The following is a 26,609-nucleotide window of genomic DNA, read 5'->3' on the forward strand; positions in this document are numbered from 1 at the left end:
ATGCCCTACCTGCTTGAGAGTGCATGCAAAATGGCATGCTGCGCTCGGTGCAGTGCAGAAGTTCAGTTTTCAGATAGTACAGAATTGGGATGTCTTATCTAATACTGCTGGCAGACTCTCCTGAGAGTCTGCACAGCAAAATTCACCTGCTTAGTATGGTGAATTTAAATCACTAGAGCCACACCGGCAAAACTCTCCTGTGCAGAATCTCATTCTGGACTAAAGTCCTTGAGTAATTATCCTGTAATAAAGTCACTTAAATTTTAGAATAGAGTGTCCATGTGGAGAAGTTATACAGGCACAGCTATATCAGGCTAATTATTTTGTTATAGCTATGTCAGTCAATTTCTCAAGGCCTCAGTCACATGGGAAAGTTGAAATGATGTATTTTTTACAGTCTGCAGCAATTCTTTATTTTTTAATGTCCATTAGTGCTTGACTAATGCTGAGTGATAGTGGAAATTCTCCAGAACAAAGACAGCTCTCACGATTTCCTCGTGGTTATCACAGGAATTTGGATCTATCTTATTAAAGCTAACATGTAATGAATTGCTGGTGATTGGGGGTTTATAGCTCAATCGACTGGGAACTACGGAGCTATTGTTTACTAAATTCAACTGAAATAGTTAGAAACCTAGAAATTTATAGAGAACATCCTTATTTATGTGTTAAGTATCCTCAAGATTTTTAGAGTGCATACTAAAACAGATTAAGACACAAAATTCCCTTCTTCCCACTCAGTATTGGAAGAGGTTGATATTTCATCAGAGGACTTCATGACTAAGCTTACCAGTTTCAGGGGTGTCGGAAATAGTCTAGTTCCTGAGCTAGTTGTTGCAAGATATATGCATTATGATTCATTATTAATTGCAGTGGAAATAGTACATTAGGATCAAACTGCACCTGTCAAAGGACAATTGCATATCTGAGATTTCTACAGAGATCTGCCTGAGCTAGCTTGAGTCTGGAGATTAAAGCATAGTAGGAGCTCAGTGACTGGATCCCCTCGGAGCTGTCTGGGGAAATGCTAGATGTAGCAAACAGGTGCCAACTGGATTTGTCGCAGTCTCATGTGAATCTAAATTGAAAATGTGCTGGAACAGGGAAGACCAAAGATCTCTGTGCAATGAACACACTGTGGTTCCTGTACACTGCTCTCAGCACACAGCAAACTTCTTGGGGATCTGAGGCTCGTGTACAAGGAAGCAGACCTGATAAGTGCTTAATTGAAAGTATGACTCAAAATGAAACCTGCCTGTAGTTGTCAAGCCTGCCTTACAGCTAAGTGTTATCTAACTACACGTATAATTTCTCCCTTCTCAGAAAAGGAAATGAGGTTGGTTTTGAGGTAGAGGACTCCAGCATGCACGACCAAATGGATGTAGCAGCTGGGATGTTCACAAGGACAAGAACACAGTGCAGTCTGCAGGGCATCCATGTACTGCATGCACGCCTGGATGGATGGATGGCTCGTTTATCCCGTCACTATTTCCCTGGGCACAGACCATTGGGTAGCAAGGATGCTCCTTTGCTAGCCTCTCCCAGTGCCTCTATGCCTGCAGGAAAACTGCTCTCAACTCCAGTGCTTTGTGATATTTTGTGACCCCTACTAGATGCGGTGGGGCAGAACCACCTGCTATAATGTCAGTACCTCCATGTGCTCACCTCTTTGGCTGTTTCTCTGATTTAGGTTTATGTACACATGGCTGAAAAAGGAAGGTTTGTGTTGCAATGTATGTGCACAAGAATTTTTTTTTTTTTAAAAGGCCCTCTTCTTCCAGGCTGCTGCTGCTGTAAGAAGGCGTAATCACGCTTTAGAATAACTGGAGTTATAAGCTGATGGGGCATTTAAAATGTTATCTGGTTCCAAACATCAAGTGTTCCAATTCTGCCTTAAGGGGACATTAGCTGATTGTCAAATCACAATGAGATTCTTATCACTTTATTTTAATAAACAGTTTTCATAAATGTTAACATTTTAATGGATGATTACATTCATATTTAGCTAGCAGATGCATTCATTTTGATTGATGTTATTTCCATGAGTACCAAAGGAATTAAATAATGATTTGTCACTTATGGTAAAGAGCTGCTTTTAAATAAACAACTTTATTTGCGGGGTTTGCTTGGATGGCGATGCAGAAGAGCATCGTGCCATGGTGCAGAGGTGAAGATCAGGGGTCGGGGGCAGCAGGGGGCGGTGCGTGGGATGGGGCCGTGCTGTCCCACCTCGCTGCAGCCCCTGCAGTCGCTTTGCCAGCACGAAGGAGAGGCCCCCACCCAGCATCCCGTGTAGGTGGGGAAGGGTGAGGAGCAAGTGGAGCCTCCCCTCCGCCTTTCGGTGGGGTTTATGGCTCTGTGTCACCCTGGAGGGGCTACACGAGGTAGGATGGAGTGGGGGTGACCCGCCGTGGTACCCGGAGCATCCCTCCTGGCACCGCTGACCCCAAGGAGCGTGGGGAGGGGGGGTTCGCCCTGCCGTGGGCTGGCTGCCGGGGCCGGCCACCCTGTGCAGTGCTCTGTCCCCCTCTGGTGGCAAACCGGCCGGAGACCGAGGGCTGAGGAGCTGCAGGCAGCCAGCAGGGCTTGGGGGGCTGAGGGGGTGCGCGTGGTCCTGCAGCTGGGGAGGGGGCTCTGGTCCCCTGTGCCCCCAGCTCGCCCCCAGCAGTGGTGCTCGGAGTGTGACGGGGCTGGAGGTGCCCCTGCCCCATCCTGCTTCGCCTGCTGGGGACCCCCATCCAGCGCCAGGTCCCCCTGCCCTCCTCCGAGCTGTAGGCTCTGGCTGCCAGCCCAGGGGGAGCGGGTGCGGAGCCTCAGGGAAAACTGAAGGCATCTGCGGCAGGCTCCCTCCCTGCCCAGGCTGCCGGGCTGGGCTGAGCAGCCCCTTTGGAAGCTTCCTCCCAAACCTGGAAAGGGTTTGGGGTTTTGCTCTGCTTTGCAGAGCTGTGTACAGACCTGGAGGGGCACCTGGGGGAGCACGGGGGCTGTGGGAGGGCAGGGGCATGGCTGCTGCTCCTGCCTCTGCGTGGACCATGGAGATGATCCCTGAGAAGAAGCCACCAGGAATTTTGGTTGGGCTGAAGACATCCCGAGACCTGCTGTGAGGTGTGTCAGGGCTGCTCAGTTCCCTTCTGCCTGGGATGTCATGTTCTTCTCTAATTCTTGCTGCTCTGCGTGTTTCAAGAGACCTGAAGGAAACCTTTGACAACTTGTAGATGTTTTGGACCTTGATTGTTTCTCTCTGTCTCAGAGTGAGAAGAGAGGCTGCGTCTTTAAGAGGCACAATTAAGCGAGAATGTTTTTCTCCTTTCCAGAAGCACTTATTAGGTTTGATGGATCAGTTATCTGATCCAGCACGACAGATGGATGCAATGTTTTTGTCTATGACTAAGCCTACAGAGGTTGCATAAATAACTTCATAGTAAATGTTCTGATTCCATTGTGTGTGTATACATGGAGGTGTGTGTGTACTTTTTTTTTTTTTGATACACTGAAAATCTTTCTGAGGATCCTTTGCCACAAAGTCCTTTAAACACCCCCTTCTTTTTTGCATCTGTGCCCTGACGTCTCTGCACCGACTGCGTGGATTTAGCCTAGCCCTTGCGGTCAGTGAGCTGTCTGAGACTTTCTGAAAGGCAGCTCCAAAAGCCAAACCAATTCCAGATTATTGTCTGCAGAGCCTGGCCTCCAGATCCAGGCGAGCCTTCGGTGCCAGTGGTGACGCTCGCTGTCCCAGCTGGCTGGCTCGCGGTGGGAGGGTGACTCACGGACATGGACGGCACCTTCCTCTCCCTGCCTGGTGCAGTCTGGCAGCTGGTGTTGGGCTCGCTGGTGTAAATCGCTCTCGTCTACTGCTGGAGCTTGTCTGAGGCAACTGCATTTGAATAGTGTGCTTAAATTCCTGGAGTCAAAATCCAGCTTTACATGCACTGCAAGTATGAGGAGCTATTTGATAAGCCATAGTAACCTCTTTTGTGTGTGTTTGTGGCTTTTAATTTTATTTTTTTTTTTTAAACCTAACTGTGGACGTGTTAGTCTCATGCTTTTAAGCATTTGGTTCCTGTCACATATTTCTCTACTGTTATGCGTGTATTTTGCCCTTTTCTGAGAATACACCATGGCATCTCTGCTGCTTGGTGTTCTTACGCACCGTAGGCAGCAGGTGAACGTGAAGCCAGGTGATTCTGAGAAGCGGTGTGCACAGAGCAGTAGGGCAACAGGAAATTTCCTGGGTCAGCAGAAGTGACCTGGTCTGTTGTTGTCCACTTTAATAAGCAAGGCACCTGCTGAGGCCCCTGCTGAAAGTATCCTACCTTAAAGCATGGCTCGTTTCCTACAGATTGCTCTCTCTTTTCATGGGATTGCTGTAGACCTTCAGAATCACCAGAACAAATCTTAATCTACCAGATCTCCTATCTAGTAAGGACAGGCTATAGCAGTTGTATGGAAATCCCATTTCTGCAAAGTACTGAATTTCTTAGGTTGCTAAATATCCTTATTGAGAGGTTCCCAGGCTGGGCCCTGGGAGCAGTTGCTGCCACTGCCTCCTTTTGTAGACACACATCTGAGGTGCTTGGTGGTGAGGCTGCTTTTTACTTTGAACTCATTTATCAAGAAATACCAGTTGAAATAAAGGATTTCTGACTGTTTATAAAACAGTTTTCCTGTGAAACCAGTTTCTATACAAACAGTTTTTACATAGATACTTGTCATGTTCATGTCTAGGGCATCATTAAAGATCTTTACAAGAATCATTAACAAGTCTTGACTGCTCATTTTAAAAGCTGCGTTTAGCCATGAGGAAAGATGGATTTTAATAGCTAATTGGGCTGTCAATATAGGCTTTATCTTTATTTTTTATTTTGTCTGTTTTCAAAAACCACCAGTAATGCTAGACAGGGGAGAAGATCTATTCCAGGTAGGTGTCCTGCTGGCTCCCTATGATTTTCTGTAGACTTGGGTGTGTAATGGACTTTCCTGGACTGGGGACAGACCATCCAAGACCATCAAAATAAATTGTAAACTGAACCCCAAACACTTAAAGGAATTCAAATTTAAGGGGAGAAAAAGAAATCGCAGGCTCAGTAGCAATAAACATGGTGAGGATAAAAAGCTGATGCAAACTGGAAGTTTCGGCAGTGCCTTTCTGGCACACCTTTGAGACTAGCAGGTGCCATTTCGTTTTCACAGAAGAAGTCCAAGATCAAACATTATTAAATAAATCCTGACCTGTACTTCAGCCACAGAAAAATAGTTACATTGTGGGCTCTCCAGAAAGTCCACGTGGCAGATCAATCTATGCCTTGGAGCCACTTCTGGTGGAAGGCTTTATAAACGCCAGCTGCAGAAGTCCAAGCTATTTCCCGCACACTTCAGGGGGATTAGCTGATGCGTGCTGGTGCAGTGCTTCGGCGGTGAAGAACAATATTGTCATACTGTTGGCAGAGTTAGCCCTGGATTGGAAAATCGGTTGAACAAGGATATCCTTGGTTTCTGGCTCTGCTGTTGCCCTTGAACAATGCTTAGTCCTAAGAGAAGGTTAAAAAAGACCTTGGGCAGCTTGGAGGCACTGAGCTCCAGCCTTCAAAGCCCCTACTCAGCTTCTGTCTTGTGCTTGAGGTCCTTGAGGTGGTGACCCAAAGCAGCACGTGGCTGCAAAGCTTCCTGAGTGCATGTACGAACTGAGCCCCAGCCTACGGGACACGAAAAAGGAGAAACAATTCCAGCCGTGTTACTGAGACTCACCCAGCTCTAGCAGTAATTCAAAGAAAGGTGGCGTGAAAAGAGCTGACCAAAGTGTTGTCTCCCGGGAATTGAGTTTTGTACAGACTAGATGGGAAATGGAAGGAGAGAAATTACACGGCGATAAGGAACTAATTCAGTCTTGGAAAGTGGTTGTATGCCTCCAGAGGATTTATACGTGGGGTGAGCCAGGAGAAAGGAAAATGAGATGTTTGGAGGGTTGCAGTTGTCATGGTACTAACAGCAGTAGAAGACTTAAAGCAGACATTAGAGATGTTCACAGAAAAAAATCAGTGTGAAGACCGGCCCAGCTGACTCAAGCCAGGTCCCTTCCACCTCCTATCATCTGTGATTAACTTAAACTTTAGCTCTGTAGTTTGTCTCGGCTGTTCATGACATATTTCATGCTGGGAACTCCTCAACTCCTGGTGGCCAGAGGTTAACTCAGATGAGAGCTGGCTTCCACTGAAAAGTGCCTACTTTCTCAAGACTAGGTTTGTGCTTTTAACAGATGTCTAATTCTCTTTTCCCTCTAGGCCAGGGAGGTTAATTGGAGGAAAGTGACTGTACATCGGGCCCAAGAGCCTCCTACAGAGATACTTGGCACAAATAAATCAGCCTATTTTTGATGAATAACAAGGCCCCAAAGGCTCTAGTTCTTGCTGCCTGCACAAATTGCAGGTATAAATTTCACAGCTGATCACAGGGACTCCAGAATTCAATTAACTCTCTGCTCATTTAAAAAAAAATGCTGCCTGCCTATTTAATTATGAGTGTCACTGATACTACACATGCTGTTCAGGAAAACTCCAATTAATAAAGCATTGCATCATTAATATGAGTGACAGCATGAAGCCTGTGACTCTCTCAGGAGCCTGTCTTGACCCTCTGCAGTGACAGACTTGGGTTTACTGGAAAGTGGCATCCTTTTCTTCAGCCTTAGCTGGTGCTGAGGGAGCTCTGGGGTTGTCTCCAAGCTTACCAGGCTGTACTGGGGGCACTGCTGTGGATGCTGGTTGGGGTGTAACGTAGTGCTGCTGACTGACTTAGACTACCTGATGCATGGGCAGCCTTCTGGGGTCCCTGATTTTGGGGATGGGGGCTGAACAGAGATGCTCTGGGCAGAAATCAGCAGGGATTAAGTTGGAGAAGACATGGCTACAACAACACAGCAGTGTTCTCCTAGCACTGCCTCCACCACATTAAAGCGCCTTTCACTGCCAGGAAGGGTGTTAACCAAAGCTGTACAAATAACCATGTCTGAGTAGAACGTTTCATTTTTGAGTGTTCTTGATTTTAAATTTAGCTCAGACTCAAAGAGCTATCAATAAACAGACATGTTTCATTTTGACTTTCTAAGGCGTCTCTTGTTTTAAGCCCCAGTAGATCTGACCTGCTCGTTCTCTGCCTCTGTCTGTGCTGGTCCTTCTGCTCTCTGGATTTCACACCTGGACAGTCAGGTAACTGGAGTGGTTTCCAATTTTTGCTGCTGCATCTTCCCACCTCAGGAGGGTGTCTGTGCCAAAGGGCTCTTACAACAACCAGAAAATCAGCATGATAAAAAAAGGCATTGGCCTTTCTCCCCAGACTGTTCCTCCTTCCTTAGTCGCTATCTGTAACCCACCAAGATTACAGTCTAGCATTTTCTTTACTCTTTCTGTTTCTCCCTAGCAGCTCTGTTCCTGACTACAGCAGTCTTCTTTCCAGTAGTGGCAAAAACAATCTTGCTGCTCTCACCAGAGGCAGACGTCACCCCAGGTTTGATGTCATGGTTCTGTTGTTGCTCCAGCTCCCTGCACCTCCCTGAGATGTCCACCCTCATCATCAGTGCATTCACCAAATGCATGTCCAGATGTTTTTTGTAAAAAGTTGCTGGTTTCTTTGGTCACTTTACCTTTCTCCAGTCCTCTACCTTAAGCAGCTTCCCTTCTCGCTCTTCTACATCCTGCTGTTCTCTTGTTGGCCAGAAATGCATCTTCCACTGCCTGTGTGCCATGCTTAAGTGAGACATCTTCTAATGCTGCTTCCCGGAACAGGCTTATCCAGTAAATGGCAGCAGGACCACCTCTCTTGTCCACAGTGTTATCTTAAAACCAAAACCAGGAGAGGAGCTCTCCCACTCTCCTGTGTGCCTCTATTTCTGGTCCCTCTCTTGCAGCTACTTGAGTGCTGGAACAGGGAGTGGGTGTTTTGTTCAAGTGTATTTTTGCTTGGAGAATGGCTGCACAAGCCCTAGAGCTGTTCCAGGGGATGTAGTGAGGCCAGCATCTCTGATGGTAGCAAGGGGTCAGATTTAATCTGATCTTTAAGCTGATGCCATCTGCAAATAAGTGGCTGGTATCCAAGGACTGCTTCTTTCAGGCTACCTGCTTTCATTTCATACTTACTTTTCCTGCCTCTGTTGGTTTACCTTCAACTGAAATAACCTGTGCCCTGGACCAGGAGCTGCCCATCTGTCTGCTGTTTGCACAGCCTTAGGCTTAACAGGACTCTTACCTGCAGCACGTGTCCTTAGGGCAGCGCTACAGCACAGCGGTTGGGTTAAACATGGTTTACCCTACCTTCCCTGTTTGCCCTACCTTCCCTGCACGCTGTGAGCTTGTGTTGTCGCTTGTGCTGCCACCTGACTGTCACTGAACTCCCCTGGGAGGTGGTGAGAAAGCCGTGTCAAGCAGCTGTAACCCACGTGAACCAGAGGGCGGGTGGCTGCTGCTGCAGCCCTTGTGTGGGGCCGCCTGGTCCCCTTGCTCCAGCCGTGCAAGCTCAGGAGGCCGCTGATTCCCCCCTCACTTCCTCACCCATGTCCTGGTGCTGTAACACAGCACTTGTCTTGAAGAGACTGGCTGCCCTGGTGGAGACAAGGGGGTGGGATGCTTCTGAGAAAAGCTGACACTTTTCTCTTTGCCTCCTGTTGTGGTCTTCACACAACTTGCTTGCTCTCCGTTAGCTTTCATCTGCAAAATAAGGATAGAGCAAGCTCTGAGAAGGTGTGAACTTCTAAATGAGTGTGAATGGTGTGTACAGCAGTTGCCAGTGATTAGAAGTGGGTCCAAGTCCTTGTTTTGGCAGCACTGAGAAGTGTAGGCTGTCCCATGGGAGGGTAGCAGCCTGTTTCTGGCTATGACAAGTCTAGTACCTGCTCAAACTGTTCTGCAGAGTTTTGATCATTACAAAATGACATTTTGCAATGAAAAAAGCACGCTGTTAGTCTTCCTCACCAGCTGTAGCTATGCACGTAGGCTGTTGCTGTTACGTTCCTTATCAGACTACAAGGCAGAAGCACTGACCTTCCTGCCGTCTGTCATCTTCTGCCTACCTGTGGGAGCCAGGGACAAGGAAAGCAGCTCACGGCCTTTCACCTGTGCCCCTGGAACAGCAATGACTTCACTGGTGGAGCCACGCTGTTTGTGCAGCCTTCCCACACATCCGTCTCTGTGAGAGCATCACTCATCTGCAGTGAAATTCCTTGTGATGCTGCAGGAAACTGAATGTGAGAGTGCAGCTCAATGATATGCAGATGGCAGCTCCCAGTGAAAGGCTGAAATGCTCCAGCAATTCCTGCCTGCAGCTTCCCTGGCTTTGAAGCTGGACTCTCACAAGCCAGGTCGCACTCTTCATCAGGCTGGGAGAAGGAGGCACATACTGCATGCGTGTGGGGGCCTTTCCCCTTGGTTTGATGCCATTTCTCACCCCAGAGATAAGCTGGCTGCCCGTGTGTGCCTATAAATTGAACTTTCTGTGGAGTGCTATTGACCGAGCTCCTCCAGAGCAGCTCCACGGTGCCTGCACTTATGGATAGAGCTGATAAGGGCTGCGTTATAACAGACTGCACTTGAGCAAGCCCTGGAGGCCTGGGATTCTGGGTCAGTTTGGATTGGCATCTGATTCGGAGGCTTGTCTGAACCTGGGGATGGGAATCAAAAGCATGTGAGCACTGGATTTTGCAGGAGGCTCCTGAAACTTGTGCTCCTGTGCTGAGGCTGCTCTGAAGGTATTCACTGTGTCCCTTTCCCAGCCTGAGGTCAGAAGGGAAAGAAGGGCAAAACCAAAAAAGTGACTGAGAGGGTGCGTGGCCGGAGCCTGACCTTTGTGTTCCCTCCGTATCTGCACGCTCAGGGTGTGTGTGTATTTCCTCTACACGTCTGCTTATTCTAATCAGCATCAGCATTTCGATGAAACAACTGACCTGAATACTTACCCAAACTGCAAAGATTTGGGGCTTGGATTTTGATGAAGTGTGTTTCAGTTCCCTTTAATGTTTCCACAGCTCTGCAATATCTGGCTGCAGCTGGGATCAATAACAAAGGTGCCAAAATAAAGCAGGAGTGGCTCTTTTTGGGCTTTTCCAAGCCTGACACAAAGAAAATAAGAAAGCAAGATGCAGTTAAGCAGAGAGTTTTCTTACCTCATGGTGCAACAATCTGCCTCAGATGAGTCCAGCGGTTAAAATAGCACAGAGCATCCTTTTTCCTTCCAGCTCTTTCGGGGATCTCTGAGGATATTCACTGGACTTTATTTGAAATATTAATCTATCTTGGACACGCTGGGCCCTTCGAATAAATGCTGAGGAAAGGCACGCATTAAGAAGGTCTTCTTTAGAGACAGTGAAGTAGTCAGAGAGTTGTGCTGCTCTGGAAGAGCTGTCACCCGTTGCAGCTCCCCAGGAAGGTCCCAGCTTGTAGGGGTGCTGCTCAGGAGGCACCTAAAGTAATCACCACTGGCATCTGACAGATGCACATCGCTGCACTATTAGAGTATTTGTATGGGCTTTTTAATAAGGCAAACAAAATGTCTTATGGGCCTTTGGTTTTAGTCCAGTGCCTGGGGTTGAAAGGAGCTGTCAGCTTGTTCACTGAGCTTGTCCTGGGCCCTAAGCAGACTTTTTTCCTTTGGCTATGCTTTGCTTGGTGTTAACCAGAGAGTTCTGTGTTGGGAAGATGGGCTTGTGTGTAAATTCTCCTAAATCACTGAAATTGGTCCTGTAACTTTCCTTTGTCTGTTCCTAGAATATGCTAAAACAATCCCTGAAGATCACAGATAAATATCCTGTGTCAGGGCCTTATCATGAATGAACCCAACTCCTCTCCTGCATGAAAACCGCATGCTGGAGTGTCAGTTTTGGAGGGGATGACAGAAACCAGAATCCAAAATTATCACGGCTTGTGGTTATTTTGAGCCTTTTTCTGTCAGCTGAAGCTGAATTTCTTCATACTTTAATTAGAAATCTTAGCTGGCTGGAGGACGGAATGGTTTCTCTGGAAGCCTTGGCAGCGCACCTAAATAAGCAGATTTCACATCCTGCTGGTTTCCCCCTATAGGATCCTACATTACTTATTGTACTAATGCATGGGGGATGAAGGATTAGGGTGTCTGGCCACAACTGTGGAGGTAGGAAGCTGGTTTCTGCTGAAGGCTGGTATGTGCTGGCCTCCTTGCAAGGTGGGTTGCTCAGGTTTGGGGCTCAGAAGCTAGCTCAGCATTCGTAGTTATAGAAGTTGGAGCAAGTTAGCTTTCTGTGTGAAGTTACTGTTGATACTAAATACACTGATGATTTAAAAACATCTTGTGATATGGAATACAAAGGGTGGTGGGAACCTCTGTGTTTCTCCCCATTTCTTTTTCCTCCAGACTTGTTTTGCTTTCCAAAAAAGGAATGTGAACTTTGCCATGCAGAACCAAAAATGCTGGTTGAACATCAGGCGGCCAGGTTTTGCCAAGCTTCATTTTTCTCACCCTGAGACCAGGGCTTTGTCTTTCTTATAGTAGTCTCATTTATTGTTTTGTCAGTTTAAATGTCATGGATGACTTCTAATGATCCAGGTTAGGTGCTTAAGTTCTCATATTCATTGACCTTGCAATATATTTGTTTGAAGATTTTACTTTTGTGTTCTTCCTGTAAAACCTCTCATCCTAGATGGAGGCTAATTATGCGGCTTTATTAACTGTTAGACCTATGAGAATAATATCCTGGATCAAACTGTGCGTACTGCGTAGTTCATACAAGGCTGTTCATGCACAAGGCTGATGTGAAGGTATATCTGGACACACGCAGGAGGTACAGCAAGTGGCTGTAGCTCACTCAGCAGCAAAGTCTGAGTGAAAACACTGGTCTTCTGGACATGGTGGTTATTTCTGCCAGAGCAGGTAAAGCGAATATCTGGTTAAATTGCACAAGAGCTGGCCAATTACCCTGGTGCTGCTGCAAGCATATTCTTGAAAGCAGGACTTGGCGCTGCTGGCTGCCACCTCACCACCCTGGCTTCATGTGCTCTGCTTCTTGGCACTGAGTTCCTACTACTGGGAATAGGGTGGAATAATGCTGGGCAGCAAATCATCTATAACCCAGTAAATTTAGGAGGTGGAAAGGGCTTTAAATGGCTGATTTAACTGGTCTGGAAGAGCCACAAAATTCTGCTTGGAGCCAGAGTGGGGTAAATAGCCGAGGTGTCCCCTTCTCTGCCTTGTTCATTCATGCTTCTGAGGGGGGGAACTGGAAGTCTTTCAGACTAAACAAAACTGCTTGACCTCTCAGTACAGCCTGCTCCCCCTCGACACCCCCTTTTAAACACACACACAATTCACAAAAGCTTTTGGCAATGCCAATATTGCGATCTTTACCCCACTCCCCAAATTCACTCAGCTCCATTTAGTACACTTTTCTGGCAAAGATAGCCCGACTTCACGCTGTGGAGAATATTTGTTTCTTAATAGAACATGGAGCAGAAGTGGAATTGTGCTGGTTGTGTATATTTTGCCTTCTGAAGATTAGCCCCAAGCAATTATCTGACTGTGGCCTGTGCCAGAAAAACACAACAGAACAATTTTAGCAGTGCCAACGAAAACTCCAGAATGTGTTGCACTCAAGAGTGTAATTTTAGATTCTGTTTTCAAGTAGTATTTCTGTGACATCATTGACTTTAGGAAAAATAATACCCCAGGGCTTGCTTTACAAACAGGATGGAGCTTTACGATTTGGCAGCTTTTTGTAGGCAGAAAGACAAATGTTCATCACATAAAACCTCTGTGTGACAACAGGCTGTGCTTCCTTTCAGAAGTTAAAAGGAATAAGAAAAAGTTAGAATTGATGAAGAAAGGAGGTTGATAGGCACTTGTCTGCTGCCCTCAGGGCAGGGATGCTCAGATCACCTGTAGGATAAGCTGAGCTGTGTGAAGGTTTGTTCTGGGATCCAGAGCACTTCTGGTTAAACTCTGTGTGCAGAGTTGCCCCGGGCAAGATTTGGGCTTTCAGAAACACAGTCCTTCCCACTTGTGCTGCTTCTGGTCCCTAGTCATCGCACAGATGTACTCAAACCCCGTGATGCGGTGGTCCCCTGAGTGGGCTCCTCTGTTTGGATGCCACCTCTCTGGTCTGCTCATCAATTGCTCTACTGTCAGAAGATGTTTCCATTTTTTTATTTTTTTTTATTTTTTGTTTTTCTTCCTGGAGTTCCCTGTTGATGGTAGGACTGGAAGGGACCCCATGAAGCTGTCTGATCCTTCTTCCTAGCCTGCATGGGGTGACCTGCACTTGAAAGAGGCTTTGCAGGTTGCTTGGCAGACCTCCAAAGCCAAGGTGCCACAGGCTCTCCTACTCAAAACCTTTGTTCTTTCTGTTAGAAAGGGTTTTCTTCATTCTAACCCAAACTTCTCTTTCTGTAATTGTAATCCCATGGCTTCTGCATTCTGCACGCACTGCAGACAGGATGAGGACTTTCCAGCCTGCAGTGGGGCATTCTGCATTTGACCCTTGCTGGGACTTTCCTTTTTTCTCCCACCCGTCCTGGTCCCTTCCTTAGTGTGAACAGTCTCTGTGCTTTTATTTCTTCTTCTTCTTTGTGGGTAGATGTTTTCAGAAATCTATCATGGTATCTGCACCAGATGCTTTGGGCAAATCCCAAGTGAATTAAAGGAAAGTCAATGTCTGTATGAGCCCTCTTCATTCTAGAAGCCTTTGTAGGCTCAGTGTGGTGCTTTCAGGTGTGTGTGAACCTACTAGTTTCCCTTCAGTAAGGGATTTCCTATAAGGATGGTGTGCTCTGGCTCTAGGGCAAATCGTGCTGCAACCTCTCCTTTGCCCTGTGCCCCTCCAGCATACGCAAGTGGAAAACTGGTGGCGTGAACCAGGATGAATCATTCGTGGCCTGGAGAAGGGATGACACCAGCTCTGTCAGCAGCTGGTTGGTTCAGCATACTCTCAGGAATTCACCAAGTTCATAAAATCAGTCAGATTATACACACATTTCTTTCGCAACCAGCTCCATGGTGTCCTTTCCAGCACACGTTGGTGCATTTGGCACGGCGTGGCTCTGGTGTTGCTTGACCACAGTCCTGTTTGGCAAGCTCAGGTCTGAATCAGTAGGCTCATTGTTTGCTGGGGTGGCCAGACATAGGCATCAGGTTGCCTCTGGGGTGTGTGAACTAACAAGCTCCGTTCCAGAAAAACACGTGAAGCTCATGCTGATTTCCATGAAAGTGAATAATTTGCTGTGAGCATGAAGAGGGAGGGGCCGTGTCTTCCCCTCCATGTGCGCAATGTCCAAAAATCTTGGGCACTGCTGTAATATAAATAACAGATCCTCCTAGTCTCATCAGTTTGTAGACTCCCTTGGGGAACTTTGCATTCTTTTGTAAATATGAGCTTTGTGGGAGAAGTCTGATGCTACATGAGCATGTGAGAATTTCCTTCCCAGTTGGCATGAAAAGGCTATAAATCTGTGGAGACGCAAGCCCTTCCCCCTCCCCATTCTTATAAAATTAATGGGAATTCAGTTAAGCCAAAACAAAGAGTGGTTTCCCTCAGGCAAAGTTGTCTTCTTTTGCCTTTTTTTTTTTTTTTTTTTTTTTTTTAAAGGAGTGGGGGGTGGAATTTTAACATACAGCTAGAAAACCTTATTTAAATCTGTGCTTAATAATGCAGTAAGTGTCCAGAGCAAAGGAATTGTATTTTCTGCTCTGCTTTGGCCTTTCAACTTCCTGGGAGTAAAGCTGAAAACCAAGCAGGGAGTAATGCCAATGGAGACTAAGGGTGAGCTGGGCCTGTGGTGGTTTGCATGACCCGTGATGGTTTGAGTTGTTTGGTGGTGGGACACTTTCAATCTCTACCTCTGTCAGAGATCAGCTACTTCACTTTGTGGAGCTTTTCTTTCTCCTTACTTTCTACCGCTGTGTTGTAGAGATGTTTTACAGAGACAGTGGCAGACAGCTAGTAACAGATCACCACTAAATCCTTAATTCTCCTCTGTGCCTCTAGAAGCCCTTTGCACAAAGTGGTGGCAAGTGGCAGCATGGTAATGCGACTTTTTTCTAGTCAAATCCACTAGAAGGTCTCTGGGCCAGTGGGGAAAAAACCTCCCCGATGGGCCTGGCTGCCTGAGTGTATAGCTGGGGCCATCCCAGATCCCTGTCTGTCTCTGAGATCTTCTTGCCACTAATTTCTGGAGGAGGAACTACATGCAGAATTATTCTTTACCACCTTACCTGGTCTGATGCTTCTTGGAGGCTTGGAAGAAGGCAGAAGACTTCTGTCCTGCTGCTCAGAAACTGGACGAGGCTGGTCGCTGTCAGAACAGCAGCAAAAGTCAGTTTCAGCCCAGTTTGTCAGAGTTGTCAATGACTGCTGCCTCCAGCTTTAGGAGCAATGCTAAACCTACAGAATACAACCTTTGCTGGTAGCTGAGATGCAAAATCCCTGCAGACTCATGGGTATTAAATGTTAGGCACTGTGAGCCATTTTTATGGCATGGGTTTGCATTCAACATTGCAAGGGATTTATTTATTTACTTACTTAAAGTCTGTGACAATTTTGTTTGTACTTATTTTCAAATGGACTTGGAATCCCAGGTCCAAGTGATGATGGAAAGGGTTTCTGTTCACTTTTGGGCATGCAAAGGAATGCCTTCCAGGGCTTCAAATAATGCTCAATAATTTAGAGTGATGTAGAGGTACCAGCTATTCCATAACAGCACTAAAGGCAGCTGTAGGGCAGGGGGGAGCGTGGTCTGTGAGGAGGTGCTTACACCCAGAGGATCAGAGGCACAGCTGCACTGTGGGCCTGGTAATGCCCCAGGGATGTGATTATCTCTTGATAACAGAACTCCCCGCAAGCCTCAGTGCCTGCTGGCAATGGCTCTGCAGAGAGTCAGTTCCCCTGGAGCAGGTCCTCCTGTATTTGGGGACCTGAAGCAGCTCTTTGCCCGGATGGTGCCTGAGATGTTTGCTTAGAATCATGGAATCACAGAATTCCCCGAGTTGGAAGGGAGCCATAAGGATCACCCAGTCCAGCTCCTGGCACCACACAGGTCTACCCAAAAGGTTAGTCCATGTGACTAAGTGCACAGTCCAATTGCTTCTTAAATACAGGCTGCTCTTGAGCCATCTCAACCCAAAAACCTCGATAGGTACTGTGAATGTGATTGTTTTTTTCCTCTCTTTCTCTCTCTCTAGACTTGATCTACAGCTATTCTCAACACAGCTCACTGCTAGAAATAGTTGCTGAGAGCAGTGTGATAAGGCAAGTTTTTATCTTATTTTATTTATTTATATTTTTTGTGTGTGTGCCTTCACCTTCTGTACCCCGTTATTGAGAGAGTTTCGATGTGTTGGACTGGCAGTATGGGATTCTTCACCTTGAGGCACCAGTCCTGCTGGATCCCAAATGCGCTAATGCTCATTTATGGCAACATCAAGTGGCACATTGCAACTGAGCTTTGATCCTACGGCAAGGGCTCATCCGCTAAATGACTGCAAGGGTGGTAGTGTCCCTAAGGGTTAGGCTCAGCATATGTTTGCACAGGGAAAGGGTGGATATCTGAAAGTGCTCTCAGCATTTTCGTGGATGGGTTATGGAGGGAGACAATGCTGTATGCTGCTTTTGGAAGAAAAAAAAGCAACAACCCAAACCCCAGTTGATAACCCAGGGCTCTCTGGGCCTGTTGCACATTCCCTTTTTAGACAATTCTGTTTTCTCAGTCCTCTGAGAGGAAGCAAGAGGTAAAGCTGTCTGCCTGATTTTTCTTTTTTGTCATCCTCTTGCAGTGAATTTTTGCTCTAGTCTGCAGACAGAGGGAAGAGCTGGGTGGGTGGTGATGAAACAATCATCACTTAAAACTATTTGCTGATAATGAGTCACTCTTCACGGAGTCCCAATCTGTTCTCCCTTCTGTCAAATACTCAGAGAACAGCGACTCTGCCTGCTTTGCTGCAGGATTCTTTCTGAAGGATGGATTATAGCAGGAGGAATTGGTGAGAAAGAGGAAAGAATGAATGTGCCTGTGTGGGGAATTAATCGAGGTGCGTCTGTGCCAAGCCCAAGTATGAACCTGCTGGTAGCTCAGATGAGGAGCTGCAAGAGTCATCCTCAGTCTATAGGCTGCGTGTTCTGTGGCTGGCATGAGTTGCTTATGCTTCAGCTGGAAGTGGTGTCTAATGCAAAATGTTCAGGCTGGGTGGTGGGACACAGGGCTTTCTCCTCAAGATGGGGTGGTATCAGATCATTCCAAAGGACAAAGTAACCTCTTCATTCACCACCAAACCTGAGCCTGGTAGGGAAGAACCTCAATGGTGAGTTGTTCTGCGCATTGCCTGTTGCACTGATGCTCCAAGCCTGACCTGTACATTGTGCAATGGTACCTGTACTCTGGCGTCAGTACAGCCAGCAAGAAGTAAAATGAGGCTTGCATGATACCAACAGGCAGCTATGCTGTGCCTTCTCCTGCAGTTCCAATTGCAACGATTTATAGTCAATATCTTGATAAATGCCATCTGGTGTGTTAAGTGCTGTCTGGCTTGTGCTGTGCTAGGATGGCTATGATGTCTTCCCTGATATGATTCCTGCAGTAATAGACCAGTCCTGTAGATTTCAATGAAAAGTCAATTTTCTTGTAACAAGGTTTAATGGGAAGTTTATTGGAGTATTGATAACAGAGAATGCAATAGATACATGTCCTCAGAGTTAATACACTGTAAGACATTAGAGCATACATTGCATGTTTATCACTGTCAAATTCAATTAAGATTTTAATTATGAATAAAAAGAGGTGCTCATTCGAGCACAGGGAAGTAGGTGCAAGGGAAGGGCTGAAAATAGGTGCTGATGCAGACCAGGGACATGAAAGGCCCAAAATCAAAAGGAGAATCGAGAGGTTGGTATTTTGTACTGAGAGAACCACATGGACCTGTGCTATGAACACAGCACAGGTGTTTGTTTGTTTGGTACCCTCAAGGGAGCCTTCTGATGTGGGGGTGCAACTTAGGATATGCCCAGGATGTGCTGCTCTCCATCTGCCCCATCACAAACCCAGTGAAACCTCCCACCAACGTATTACTGCCTCTCAGATTATCCTGATTGTACTCTGCTGCTTCAAACACAGTAATCCTTCTTGCAGATCAGCTATAAGGTAATCCTCCTTTACAAGTGAGAGCACAATGGGCCTTTGCCATCAGACATGATGTAATCCTGCTGCATCAGATAGAGCATTCTTCCTCCATCACGTGAAACACTCTCCTCTGGCTCCTTGCACCAGGCTGCAGCCCCTTTCTGCAGGATGACTTCCACGTCCATGGAGTGTGATTCTTCTCTAGGCTCAAAGCAATAAACCCCTTTAATTCCTTGGTGTGCTCTGCTGTAACATATGTCCTTAGAAATGGTAGCAAAGGGGAAATCTCTGCGTTGTATGTGATGTGCTCTTCAGAGCAGAGGCCCCTTTCTGTTACACTTGTGCAAGACTTGGCACATTTTGGTGATGAGAAGCCGTGGGTGTCACTTAAATAAAAAAATAGCTGACGGTCCCTCTTGCTTGTAATTCGCTACAGAGACTAACTTCTCTGTTCTGCACAGGCCATTCAAATGTCGTGAACCCTTGGAGCTGTGCTGAGAACAGGTGCTGCAGCCTTCGTGTGCTGGCGGCTGCCTGGTGTTAAACAGCTGCCAGCTCTCCCAGCTGCACCCTGCTCCCCTCCTGGTAGCTCAGGTGTGTTTGCCCTGTCTTGTGCAGACTGTTGTTTTATAATCCTTCTGCTGGGGATGATACAGGAGAGCTGTCTGTGCACGTATGTTCTCCGTAACCTTTCTCTAATCCTTCCTGTGGGTCCCAAACACTGTAAATCCTCTTCTCTTTAAGTACAGGCTCTGCTGGCTTCATGGTTGGGGAGGGGAGGAGCTGGAGATGCTGTCATGTGGAAGGAAAGCATGTATCCTATCGCTCCCCTAATCCTCCAGTCTGTTAGAAAGCAGCTACACATCCTGCCTGATTGAATACCTGCCTTGTAATTCAATCTAGGGGTTCCGCTGCCATTCATAAATAGATTACATTGCTCTGCTGCGGCGTGCTGCGAGGCTGGCTGCTTGATCGAATGGGGGCTTGGTGTATTCCACCAGGCAATGCAGCAGGGCTTTTTACTCTCTGCCCCTGTTGTAGGGAACTGGAGGAACTGAGCAAGAAGCTAGTCGGGGTGCTGGAGAGCAGGGGCCGCCACCCTTCTTGCCTTTTGGAGACGCATCCCCAAATATTCCCTGGGCTTAGAGCTACGTAACGCATCCTGCGGCGAGAGCTGGGCAGGTGGAGTACCTGAGGTAGCTGGCGGGGGCAGGCAGCAGTGGTTGCTCAGAGATGCCACAGCTCCACTGTGCGAGAGGATTGACGTGGTTGTGCTGCTGCTACGTCGGTGGCAGCACAGCAGCTGGGGGCCTGCTCCAGTCAGCACCTTCCTGCTGCCGCTTGCAGGCTGCGTGGGGCTCCGGGGGAGCTCTTGCCGTGGAGGAGCACAGTGGTCCTTGTAACGGGACCTAACTGCATTTAGGGTACGCTGCTACAGGTCTAGATGTTGGTGATGAGACGGGTGCTGTCTCTGTTTTTAATTTGTCCTCTTAACCAGAAGTTTGGCTTGTACAGGACTGACCTCTGCCTCCACAGAAGTGACTGCACAGCAGAGCGGGGCTGGACTCGTGTACCTTGTATGTCTGTATTGGCACCGACTGGCGCTTTCTTGGTAACATCAGCACAAGTTTTTTGGGCTCAGTGAGCAGAGGATGAGTGGGTGTTTCTCACGTATGGAAGACCTTGTCTTCAGAATGAGACTGACGTTCAGAGCCAGCAGGAAATAATCAGACTTCAGTTAAAAAAAAATAAAATAAAATAAAAAACAAATACACAAATAAAAAACAGTGAAACAAAGAAAAAAAGTGACTTCTCAACTCTTTTTTTCTGAGATCAGAACCATGAGGTGGTGTTTGCTTGTGAGCTCCTCGCTCACTTTGAGGCCCTCGAGCTGCTCTAGACTCAAGGCTCAGTGGAGGTGGGGACTGAACGGGGGAAGCTGGCAGTGCGGTGCTTGGTCCCCCGTGTTCATCCCTCTTGGTTGTGAAGTGGGTGATGCTCTTTTCTTCAGGAGAAGCTCGGTGGCTCCTTTGGAAAAGCCTACCTGGGCACCTTTTTGTGTAGAGTGAACCGATCTTGCTGCAGTGCTATTTTTCCCTGTTTTTTATGTTCATTAAATGCTGTGTATTCATGTGGAGGCTCTAAAATAAATCATTGTTGCAGAAGTACCTTTTAAAACTTGTCAGCTGTGTTTTTTTTCCCCAGTACCTTTGCCTCTCAGGACTATAAATGGCTTCCTAAAGCAGGGGAAAACCATTATTAATTACACTGCCTAATGAACTCATTTGGCTTTTTGCCCAGCTTCCAAAAACAGCACTAGCACCAGGCTGGATACTGTTGTCTCACTGTAATTATGTTTATATGGAAAGTTAATTTTTGTTTTCATAAATTGATTTGAGGCTTCTGGAAGCTATTTGGAGATAATTAACTTTGCCCACACAGACCTATATAAGGGCATTTGTTTACAAGGTAGTGCTTGGTGCTGGAGCATGGAGGTATGTTCCTGGGTTCATCTGGAACTATTCAGTTAGCAGCTCTGGGCAGCTGTTTCCAGATTAGATTCCTTCTTTGTAGACAGCAATAGCAAGCAAACAACAGAGCCTTGGGATTTTGTAGACTGGTAACAACCCTCTGGGAGGACCCGCAGTCCCTAGCCACAATCCAAATGAGCTGCGATCCAAATAATTCAAATACTGCAAAAGTCAGTGCTAGCATCACAAACTCCCTTGATGGGAACAAAAAATGTGACAGTCCCAAATGGAAAAGGCCTGCAAGGACGTGAGACCAGGCCTCTGCAAATAAGTAGCTGTTATGGCAAAAGCACTTCCCATATATCTTTCATAGAGGTGGGGATGGAGAGCAGGCAGCAGAAATGCAAGGTGATTTAATGGGACCTTCACCGGCAGGACACACAGTGCAATATTGCAGAATTGACTTATTTGTTCAGCCAAAGGCATGTGTCTTTGGGTTCCTGGCCCCTGTGCTGAACTCTGCTTTCAAATCAATTCATTAATGAGCTAATTAATTATGCATGGGGATCTGTTAGAGAAATGTGTAATAACCTCGGCATGCAGAGCCCTGCTCCCAGCACATGGCTACAGAAGAACAATAGAGGAGGAAAAAGTGAGGTCTCCTTGGCACTTCTATGCCTGTTTGGGAGCTCTTGTCTGACCCCTTAAAATGTAGAGGAATGAATTTGTGGGGCACTCTGGGTCAGGACTAATCAACAAGCAGCAGAGGGCCTGGCTGAGCGAAGCAGCTCACATAGGTCAGAGCTCGTGGTGCTGATTTTTAAAGCTACAGAGCTCCTGTTTCAGTGTACTGTGGGATTTTTAATTTAAATTACAAATAAAAATAAAAATTCCCGTAAGCCCTAAAGATGTACTAAGTCTTTATTGCACACTTCAAAAACAAGGGCAAAGATCCATCAGAAGGCCTTCAGGCTAGATTGGCATAAAATGTGTCTCTGCTTTTGCTGGGGAGGCAAAAAAAAATGCTAATGGTATTTGGAGTTCATAGTTTGGGGTCTACGGGCGATCCTGTCTGTTCTCATCTGTCGTGCTTGTAACAAAGGATGAGCTTTCCCAGCCCTTGCAGAATACCAGTGTCCGGCCTGCAGCCAGGCTGCCAGCGAGCTCATAAATTCTGGTTTTGCCTATTGAGCCTTTATGTTCCTGTCTCTTGAGCAAATCCCCAGGGTCAGTGTTTTGCAAGTTTTATCTAGTGCCTCAGCCGGGATCAGGAGACGTGTACAGATCGGAGGTCAGCGTGCTGGCACAACAGCCCTGGATGAGATCAGAAGAAAAGGAACTTCCAGAAGATGCTTGTGGTGTTTCATCTGCAAATCACATTGCTGTCAAAGAAGAGGCAAAGTGAAGTGTTAGCAGAGAAGTTGCAGGTTGCCAAAGTCTGATCTTCTTCCCTCCCCCCTGTTCCCATCTGATGCAGGGTTGTGCTGATTGTTGCTGGCAGGGGACACATCGGTGGCGTGGGGTTCAGCTACTTCTCATTGACCTTTGGGACTCTGCCGGTGACCAGGCAGCTTTGCTTATGCTGTTTCTTTCTTTGCTTGCTCCGTATTTGAGCAAAGCAGGTGTTTGGGTACCTCCTTACCCAGCACAAGCACTTTGTTGGCTAGCACACAACTACTGGTGTGTTTAGCCAGCTGGATCAGCACCTGGACATCCCCTCTCCTTTCCTGTGGCAGAAAGTAGCCTGAGGACTTTGCTGACAGCTCTCTTGGAGACACAAACCCACGTGGCGTTGGCTGTCTCAGCCTGCCCCTTCGGGCCAGCTCTCTTCTCAGATCCTGTCCTGGGATTAACCCGCACCACCAGAGGTACTGCAATTCCAGGCTGGAAATGTCGGCAGCAGCTGAAGTGGAGCCTCCCCTAGGATACCCTCACTTTGGACACCAGGCTGTAAAACGGGTTGAGCACACGTGTGCACTGAAGACTTGGAGCAATAATGTTAGAACAAAATCCCTGTAAGCAGCTGTTTCTCAGGCAGGGAGGAAGAACTGTGAGTCTGAGTGGCTGCTCCTTCCTCCTCCATCTGCCGAGCTCTCCCCAGCGATAGGTGAAGGGTTTACCCTTCAACTCCCCAGTTATTTGCTTCCGTATTTCACGGAGACTGTTTATTGTGCACAACAGGCTCCTCCGTAGCTGTGTTCCCATGCCAACCATTCTGCAATATGGTGTACACGCTCGGTGAAACAAAGCAGCTTTAATCCTCAACCTTTGGATGTCTTCTGCCCATCGGGGCCAACCCTCCGAAGAGGAACCCTGCTGCTCACAGAGCGCAGCTCCGGGTTCCGGTTAATTGGTCCCAGTCATTAAGGGAAATTCAGTTTATGTCCACTGGGATTGTGGAGGGAGTGGGATTTTTAATAGCAAATATCTACAGTGTGTATTGGTTGTCCTCAGGTTTTAAAAAAAAGGGGGGGGGGAAGCAAAGCAAACTTTGAGCAGAGGAGAAATGCTTCTAATTACTTGCCTTTGGCAGAATGGCTGCCCTGCTCTTTAGAAGCTGTATTTATCTCCTGTAAGAACCAGCTCATTAGCTCTATTGCTCACACAGCTAATCAACAACATAATTAATAATTATTTATATGGCACCCATGGCAGAGGGCTTTGGATCACATAACAAAACATCATTTCCTTATGATCACTTGAGCGTTTCTAACAGTCTCTTTTGTCTCTTTCTCTCTTCCACCCCTCTCCTCTTTCCCTTCTTCCCTCCCTCCCTTGCCTGTTCTTGGCCTTTCAGTCCAGTTCCTGAAGCATGGCACAGGTTTCCAGCTAACTTTCCACCAAGTGTCTCCCTCTTGAGCCGTGCCCAGTGCTACAAAGCTGTGGAAAGCTCCCTGGGAAGCTCTGTGCAGGAGGAGACGTGCAGCTGCTCGGAGGGGACACAGGGGAACCGTGACCCTAAGGAAGGTGAAGGGCTCATGGGGAGGAGGAGGACGTGAACTCAGGCAGTGCCCCAGCATTTGGCTGTTTTTGTGGTGCTGCTCATGTCACTGTGCCTCATTCCCTACAGGATTACTTTCGGAGAGCATGTCCGGTGTCAAAATGCATTTGGGAAAAAGCTGAAAATGTGTTTGGGGTGACTGGTGAGGAGAGGAGGGAGAAGCTGGTGTGTGGTCAGGTACACTTTTGTGACCTGGAAGGGGCATGCCTGCACAGAGGAAGTGTGTGCATCTTAATATTGTTACCAAAATATGAGGTCCTGAAGCAGGTTGTTAGCGGTGTGTGACGTTGCCCCCTGCCAGCAGGCAGACAGACACATCCTGCTGTGGGACGGCCACCCCTGCGCTCTCCCTGTCTCAGTGCCTTGGAGCTGGGAACCAAACGGGACCAAACATCTCCACGAACCTCAGCGTGAGGCTGGGGAGCTGCTTTTGCTGGCACCACGTGTCACTGAGCAGATGGGCTTCTGCCTTTGTAACCGATGAAGTTTTTCAGAGAGGGTGGCTTTGGTGTGGCATTTCTGTAATTGCTGCCAGCACAGAAGAAACAGAAGGGGAAGCACCTCCAGCTCTTTACTGCCTGCTTTCCCCACTCCTCGTGCCCCCATCCGACATGTAAACGAGTACTTGCCCACAAACTGCATTGATGGGGGGTGGAGTGGAGAGGCAATAACATCAGATTCACTGCAGGATGCAACAGGTAAAATTCTGGTGTGGGAAAATAATGGCAGAAAAAATCTTAACGGAGTGTATTAAAATGTAAGGGGGCAGAGGCTGCTGTATCCCTGTCAGGAAGAGCTGAAGAACACAAGGTCCAGGTTGGCTGTAGATGGTTTGAGCATGGCTTGCTGAAGCATTTGATGTTCCCTTTCTCCCTAGGCAGGTACCAGCAGGACTGTGCTGCTGGCTGGCTGCTCTGCAGGGCTCCGTCCTGCCTTTGCCCGTGGAGGTGGCACTGCAGCGAGCTGAAACCCCAATGCTGGTTCTGCCCTTTTATTTACTGACACTGGCTTCTACATTTCAGCTGCCACTGGATGTAAGGGACTGCTCTTCGGTCAAACATAGGGGGTCTGATACAGCACCTTTGGTCTCTGATACAGCAGTGAGGCTCTGACACTTTTTGTGCTGCCTTTCATTTTTGTCATGAAAGTTGAGGCAGGAAGAACAGTTTAGGGTTAAAATAAGAAAATAACCTGAAAGGTTCCAGGAATGTGGTCTTTGCCCCAATCAAGTTTTCACTTCCTCAGTACTTGTGGCTTTTCCTTCTTTGTTAAAGGGACTGTTTCCCCTGAAAAACACAGTTTGACAGATTGCCCAGGCCTCGTTGGCAAATCTGATACAAGTTGACTCATTTCTCCTGGTTCAGGTGAGTGATCCATCTCTCTTATCCATTGATTTTTCTGTCCTTCTGTTTTGAGATTTATGGAACGAGATGTATCAAAGAGCAAATGCTGTTTCCAACCCCTTGAAAGAGTGAAGCTGTTAGTATTTTGTGGCTTTGGCACCCTCTTCTCCCTCCCTCTGTGCTTCCCCCCAACCCCAAAAAAGAAAAAGGGCACCATTAGCTTTTAAAAGCTGATTACATATCGCAACAGAACTCATCATCTCTAAGAGAGTCTACTGCATATATATATATATTTTTTTTTTGGGGTGTGGTCTGTCTATCCACTCTTGACATGGTTGTCAAAAATGCTTCCACAATTTGTGAGCTAACAGGCACTGAGCAGATGGGAGAATTGTGAGTTGCATCCTTTTATTTTTTAATTTATTTTGCATTAAACAATCCGTTTTGTAGCTGATGAATAACGACATATTTGGAAAGAAATGTGGTTGAGATGAGGACAACATCTCTGACCTTGGCCACATGGGTTGTTCTCTTTTCCTGGAACTCTCTCTCTTGCACATGATCTGCCCCTGAATACTTGCTGTGCCTTTTGGTGATATTTCCTCCCAAACATTGATTATTTTTTTTAACTTTTATTTTTGTTTTAATACATCTAACAACAACAGAAAAAGTTAAGACATTTGTGACCAGGAACTTCAGCATTTGATCTGTTCCTTCACCCTCTGTTATGAGTAGCTTTGATTGAAACATTAGGGTGGAGGCTTTCTCTTGCTGTGCTGATAAACTAGGTCTTACTCTCTGGGCTCCTGTGTCATTGTAGATATAGCTAAAAATAGGCTGATTTAATGTAGAGATCTGATGTTTTTAAATATGTGAGAAATACCCCTACATCTCTGCTGTCTCTGGGAAGTTTAGCTGCCGCCGCATCGCTGCTGGATGAATGAACGTGTGCCCTTTATCTGGTTGCCACTTCCCCCTTCTTTGGTGCTTTGTGGCAGCATCAAGTGTACATGCTATGCACAGATGATGTTTGAAAGGCTGAGTGATACATTACATTGTTGAGCAAAATCGGTTGGCATGTTTATCTGGCTTATTTCATGAGCGTTTGAAGAAACAAAATCAATAATGTTTATGTAATGCTCCTGTCAGCCGCTTTAGCCTCTCCCTTGCAACTCTGCTTGCTTTTCCTGAAATGAGTAATGAAATGTACTTAATCATATAGTGTGATGACCACCGAGCAGCAGCTCCAAAGCTGTTTTGATCACTGCAACGTACAGTAAATGTTTAAGTAATTTTCATGTGCAAATGAGCATAAGTTAGCGTAGTGTCTTATTTGCAAACAAGCCTGGATGGCTGTGCTGGTTTCATATGTTTACCGTCAGGAATGATATCCCTCTGAAGGGCGTCGCTTTGTTGCAGCTGTTTTATGGTGCAACCTGCAGAGAAGGTCCGGGGCTGAGTGAGAGGAATCCAGTGCAGGGCACGGATTCATGGTGCTGCCATTGCTGTCGTGGTGTGTTTTCAGTAAATCAGGTTTTCACACCACGTATTAAGCTGACAAGACCTGTAGGACTTGGTAGGTGTTAATCTTCACGGAGTCCTGGTAGCTGGTGAGGTTATCAGAACCCTTCCCTGCTTTAGTGATTGGCATGCACTTTACCTTTGGTGTTGTAGAGCA

Source organism: Aythya fuligula, chromosome 17 (genome assembly GCF_009819795.1).
Source record: "Aythya fuligula isolate bAytFul2 chromosome 17, bAytFul2.pri, whole genome shotgun sequence".
Taxonomy (NCBI): domain Eukaryota; kingdom Metazoa; phylum Chordata; class Aves; order Anseriformes; family Anatidae; genus Aythya; species Aythya fuligula.